This window comes from Oncorhynchus tshawytscha, linkage group LG07, assembly GCF_018296145.1.
Source record: "Oncorhynchus tshawytscha isolate Ot180627B linkage group LG07, Otsh_v2.0, whole genome shotgun sequence".
Classification (NCBI taxonomy): domain Eukaryota; kingdom Metazoa; phylum Chordata; class Actinopteri; order Salmoniformes; family Salmonidae; genus Oncorhynchus; species Oncorhynchus tshawytscha.
In genome coordinates, this window is record NC_056435.1 from 62,001,717 (window position 1) to 62,007,915 (window position 6,199).

A 6,199-nucleotide genomic window follows, 5' to 3' on the forward strand; every position below is an offset into this window, starting at 1 on the left:
CAAGATGATTACGTAGCTCGCTCCCCCGCCTTGTTTTCCCCCACCAGAAACCTCCTCCCCCTCCAACACAGCTCCCCCAGTGCAGTGGGTCAGGGCTGAGGAATCGGCGGGCGCCATTGGAGCAGCTTCAGAGCCCCTGGGCCAATCAGAGAGCCAGGCATCCCAGCGACTTGTTTTTAACCCCATTGTGCAAGATGAGCCAGCAACACAACACAGAGCAGCTGCCAGAGAGCAGTGGAGAGGGGGGAGGAGAGAGAGCAGTGGAGAGGGGGAGGCGAGAGAGCAGTGGAGAGGGGGAGGAGAGCAGTGGAGAGGGGGGGAGGAGAGCAGTGGAGAGGGGGAGGAGAGCAGTGGAGAGGGGGGAGGAGAGAGAGAGCAGGGAGGAGTAGGCAAGAAAGAGAGTCACATATGCAGGCCGTTCCCCACACACACACACACCCTTGCGATGCAGGCCGTTCCCCACACACACCCTTGCGCAAATACATATTAAAATTCAGGCAACCTTCACTGGCATGGACACGAGCAAAACAACCAACGTACGTACCAAAGGCAATCAATATCCAACTGGTACAGTACAACACACATCCGGTCAGTAAAAAAGGTGCAGAGACAGGAAAGGCAACTGTGGTTGAGACCCATTTACTATTAGGCGAGAAAGAGGTAATGGCTTCACTAAAAGCCATTGCAAATCACTAACAAACAAGGAAGTAGCTAAGTACAAACCACAGAGGTCTCTCACAACCAAGCTTCTGTCTTTCAATTCTCTGAGCGGTGAATTCGATCTGTCTATATAACAACACTTTTAAAACAGGGACTGCAGAAATACACCACATTACCATGTCAAGGGGTAGACTTGTCCTTCATGTAATGACACAGTGTGCCATCAACATGTATATGGTCAGCAGAGGTCTTCATTTCCCTGGCCTAAAGCAGTCTGCACGACGAAGCTGGAATCCTGTCTTCCTCTGTTGGAAACAGGCCAGTATTCTGTCTCTTTCTTACATACACAGGCTGGAAAACCTAGCTAATCTACTCGCATGGTAAAGTGTTCAACATTCCAGAAACATCAATAACTCAGCAACTTCACCTTCCATTGATTGGTTTTATATAGACGGATTTGTTGTTTAGCGACAAAAATTGAGGGGTTTGGATTAGATTGTTGAACATAAACTATATTTAGTCTCCAACGTTTATTGGAAATGGGAAAAACATTTGCACAATGAACACTTGTCTGTCAAATACATTGTTACAGTTGTTGGTTAGCTAGCTAGCGAATTTCTGCCATATTAGCATTGACATGAAATCAGTCAAAACACCTCAAAACAAGACATGGTATCAAGAACAAGATTAAAGTAGCTGAAATTAAATCACAATTCCCCACATGGCAGTTTATTGTCATTGTTGGTTGTTATCTGACCATCCAGAATTACAACAACTCCAATTTCTGCCCCATTGAAGCGTGCACATCGTTTTCATGATGTTGTCAGCTAACCCATCTATTAGTTACAACAACACATTGTTGCCCAACAGTTACTGATCACTTGAAGTGCTTTTAGGGCTGTGTGTATAGCTAGCTATGCACTTTAATAGGAACACAGAATCAGGCCAGACTAACCTTGCCTGGCTTGCCAGACTCCTTGTGGCTGTCAAATGCTACACCACGCCCACAGATATTAGTTTCTTCTCCACAATGGGTCTGGATCTGAGTATCTCCCCAACCCTTGTCCAAATGTGAACACATTCGGGCCATCTGATTGGTCCAAAAACCGATGAAAGAACACACTTGGGTAAAGTGGCAGTTTGAAAATTCGTCATTGGCTTTGAGACTCTGATTGGTTAGAAACAATCCAATCGCTGATGACTTTGTTTTGTACTGCGCCCCTCATCACCACACACAACGTCAATGATGGCAGTCTCAGGCTGAAGTATGTAGTGATCAACGGAAGGATTTAGTGTGAGTCATCAGGCTAAGACTAACCTTGCCCTTCTGCACATTCCTTTAGATCTCCAACCGTTGGAGAGGCCCACTTTTGGGGGGAATTCCACAGCCTCCAGACACACACAAAGGGAAATCCAAGCAGGTTATTCAACAGTACTGTCGAAGACAAACTTGCCAAGGCTAAACACATTAACAGTATAGGCTACTGTGTATAACTGAAGCCATTTTCTCTTCCTGAATCACTCATTCAACCCTTTTACGTTAACTCGTGTATGTTGATTGTGTTATGTTTTTACATTTATGTTGGCTAACTTTATGTCATGCGGAAAATGTGAGCCTGTTTAATAGAGGTCGACAAATAGAAAATGGGAGGCTATACGAGGCGGGTCAACAAAGGGCCAGGTACACATTTCACAGTATTTGCAGATTGGGTTAACAAAGCGAGCCATTGTGTGTCCGTGTCCCAATTCTCCATGAGTTTCTTAGGAACTGGTGTGTTTGTCTCGGTGAGCACACCGTTTGTTTTAGATAAAAAAGAAGGGTCCGGCGAGGGAGAGTGCGAGGCTCATGTTTTCAATGGTTATGAGGCCAGAACAGCAGCGGCAAAGTTATTCAGAGAATGCGAGCCGGGACCAATCAAAACGAGTCCAGGCTGTGCCAACCCGCAGGCAGTCTTCCAGACCAACAAAAACATTCAAATCCAGCCTATTCTGTTTGAAATAGGATAGGTCGTGGTAGACGAACGGTTTTATCATTCCATTTTATTTCTGGAAATATGCAAGAATGGACTAACAGTATTTTGCTGTTATATGGAACAGGAACACTTGATGTGTAGTTAGGCCTATCATGCTGTGTTGTAACAATGGGGAGGTTTCTAAGCAGAGCTAGCTCATCAACAGCAGAATATATTACCTTGCATTTACCCACACAACTACCCAATCACCTTTTACCCACACAACTACACTGCTCTCGGTCTGGGAGCTCAACACGAATACGATTAAGCGGCTACCCCACAAGCAGTGGCCCTTTTATATTATAACAACGCATTAGTGAAACATTCCAACAGATGCCAGCCAATACACAAAATGACATAAGATCAGTCAGCATACTATGCAGAACAACTACGTCAACAAGATAGCTTCATCCGGTTAGATCTAAAAATAAACTGGGCGGGCTTGTCCAAATCAAGTCTCTTGAAAGATTGTAAAGACTAATTAGTCTACATTGGTGGCAACTAAGTGAAGCAATTGTCCCTCGAATTCCTAATATCGGTCATTACCAGTGTATTCATTGTCCAACATAGACGGACGGTTAAACTGGCCAAAACAACAGTGTAAAATCTAATTTAGCAAAGCTGAAAGCTCGATGTCCGAGTCTACAGCCATTCCATTCTCTCGCTACAATTTTCGGTCCAAAGGAAACGCGAGCTCCACTCAAAAATACCACCCATTTCTCTTATCCGCCACAGACGTTGGTGGTTGGTAAATTAGAAAAATAAGTCACTACTCTAGATATGGCTTTCTATTAGCTTTAATGTTAAGTGGCCCAATCTTATGTAGCGCGCATATATATATATATTTTAACACAAAACAAATAAACACTTCACACGCCATGAACTCAAACGCATCTAGTGTTGCCCTAACAATAATACATCTACAGTATTGGCTAACTGTGAATACATAACACGAAAGGGGGATAGTCTAAATCAATGAATGCAAAGCTGTAAAAATATGCACCATGTCATAACTCGGACAGAACGAAATACTGTGAATCAAGTGTGGACACAATCAACTGGAAAATGTCCCAAAAGCCTTACTAGTCTGGTCAACTAGGTAGTTATCTACCGTAGGGACATTTACCTCTATTTTTTCTCCAAAGCTACTAATAAATATATAGATAGTTGCCAAGAAATGCAACGTATCAAGCTGATGAATCCAAGCCACACGCAGCCATCTACGCTCAGTTAGTCAAGCAGCTTGTAAGCAACCTATTTTGCCAATCTTAGTTGGCTAACTAATAAGCACCAGACCTCGGGCAATAAGAAGAATGTCCTCTTGAAGTGTGGTTTATTCTAATGTAGTATAAAACCAATCACTACGTGGCCAGTCACTTCAAGAGAAAATGTAACATAACTAATAATAATACTTAAGTTAGTTAAAATAACTAGATATAATAGTAAAGCTAAAACAAGGCAATAATCAATTTAGTGAGAACAAGAAAGGTGATGTTATTCAGCTGTTCAGCCATCGTGGGAACCAACTAACGTTATTATTACAAGTTGAAACCGTAGGTACATTGGAAATGGTGTTAATGAATACAATGCGTTCATTGCTGAGTTAGTAAAGTCAAACTCACGAAAAATCATAAATGTATAACTAAGAATACAATGTTTCAAGTGATCATAACAGGAATGAACATAGTTTATAATCAGGTAAACGTTGGCTAGCCTAGTTAGCTAACTATCAAATAATTGCAATGGATGTGGCTAGCTAAGTTACATGGCCAAAACCAAGGACAACCATTGCATACATCAACTGCTTTGCGACATGAGACAACAGGAATAGTAGCAAAAGAAGGATTAACAAAGTGAACAGTTGCATTTGATAAGTTAACAGGTTTAGTTAGCACAGAATTTGTGATGACGTTATGATAGTGAAAGACAGCAAGCAATCCAATGTGTTTCAACTAAAACGTTGAAAATACACAAGTAAATCAACCTATAATACACATTTAACATGACTAAACCACTCACCTAGTGAGACATTCCAACCCAGTACGAACTAAGTATCCTCCTGTGTTGTCTGCAGATCTTCGAGTATTCCAACATCAAATCGAACCAGGCCTCCAACTCGGCCTCGGAGTCTCCTGTTATCCTTTGCCCCCCTTGGTAGCTCCCTCTTCTGGGGTAGGAAACAAACTTCTAAATCTCCCCCACGTAAAGGTTGAACGTTTAATTCCCTGTCCTGCTTGGGCACCGTATTTCCATCGAGTGTATATGTTGAATCCAGGGTGGTTTAATCCATTTATTATGGTGCTGTATATTATTTACAATCGATATTTATAAAGGGGTATATGCAGCTCTATGTGGTAGTAGTACAGGGCTATGATTCGGTCTCGGGTCCTAACATTCGCAGTGGCGCCCATCCCCCTCTTCGCCGGCATAGATCGCGGGTCCCAGCGAAACTGTCTGACACACAACGGTGCCACGGGGTTTCTCGGGCAATAAAGCAGGGGCTCATTACTAGGGCGGGTTTTGCACTGATGTCCTACCTCCAATATATTATTGGTCAATGACGTGCCTGTCAAAGGACAGCATTGCTGTACGAGCAAGCCATTGGTCAAATAGGGCGCCGAATTTAGCTGTTGTCTATGCCAAGAGGGCGTGACTTTTTTTCTAGGAAGGGTTTGCTGAAGCGCATTCGGATTTTGCCATGTGTAGTTGTGGCACACGGGAGTGATCGCAAGTGTCGGTAGAATGGATTGATTTGGGAGAGAATTTTATACAAAAAGCGGACCCGTGTCTACAATATGGGGGAAATGCTCAAGTAATTAAATGAAAAGGCCGAGGATTTATTTGATTATTTTATAGAGGGATTATATTGCTTGAATGTTTTTATTTATGTATTTTCAACGCAAAGGGGAAAGCCTTCGTTACATACCGAAACAGAGTAGCCAACCTTAGCTACACGGGGTCTCTAGTGCCCCATACCAGGGAATACGACAGAGGTCAGCCCCACCTAAAGTGTCATGAATGGAATATGAGGTGTCGTTCTTGTAGGATCTGGCAAGGGATTGGACAGGGAAATTGACCAGGGTTGTTCGTATTACCCCTGGTCCCTCATACTGCGCAGCCCGAATTCAAAACTGCACTCTTGAGCGGGGATAGCCAAGGACACACTTCACGAAAATTCCATCTATTCGAATGGCTCGTCATTATCAATAAGGGAATTTTGGCGAGAAGAATAGGCTTTTCATGTATGTGATCAGATCGTATTTTATTATAATCAACCAACATTCGATAGCGGTTTCAGAATAAATATACTTTTCTTTCGATTATAGAGATTTTAGGCTACATTCTGCTGTTCGCGTTTGACCTTGTTTACGAGTATATGCAAAGCATTGATGAAGATTCCGCTTCCATTATCCTTCATCGGTTAAATAAATAACTGCGTTTGAGGATTAATGAATAGAATTAAGATTGCATGCGATTGGCTTCTTTATTTGTTATCATGGACCTGAGAGAAGCATTTGGAATAGAAA

The 6,199-nt window shown here is 42.7% G+C and overlaps 1 protein-coding gene across 1 annotated transcript in view; it reads right to left on the reverse strand.

The window, feature by feature from the left end:
* Nucleotides 1-5,153, reverse strand: part of LOC112246242 (histone-lysine N-methyltransferase SETD5-like) — a 40,929-nt gene extending 35,776 nt beyond the window's left edge. The window contains 1 exon segment of the mRNA XM_042324788.1: nucleotides 4,692-5,153. The gene's annotated coding sequence lies outside the window, so the exon portion shown is untranslated.
* Between the last annotated feature and the right edge of the window lie 1,046 nt (nucleotides 5,154-6,199).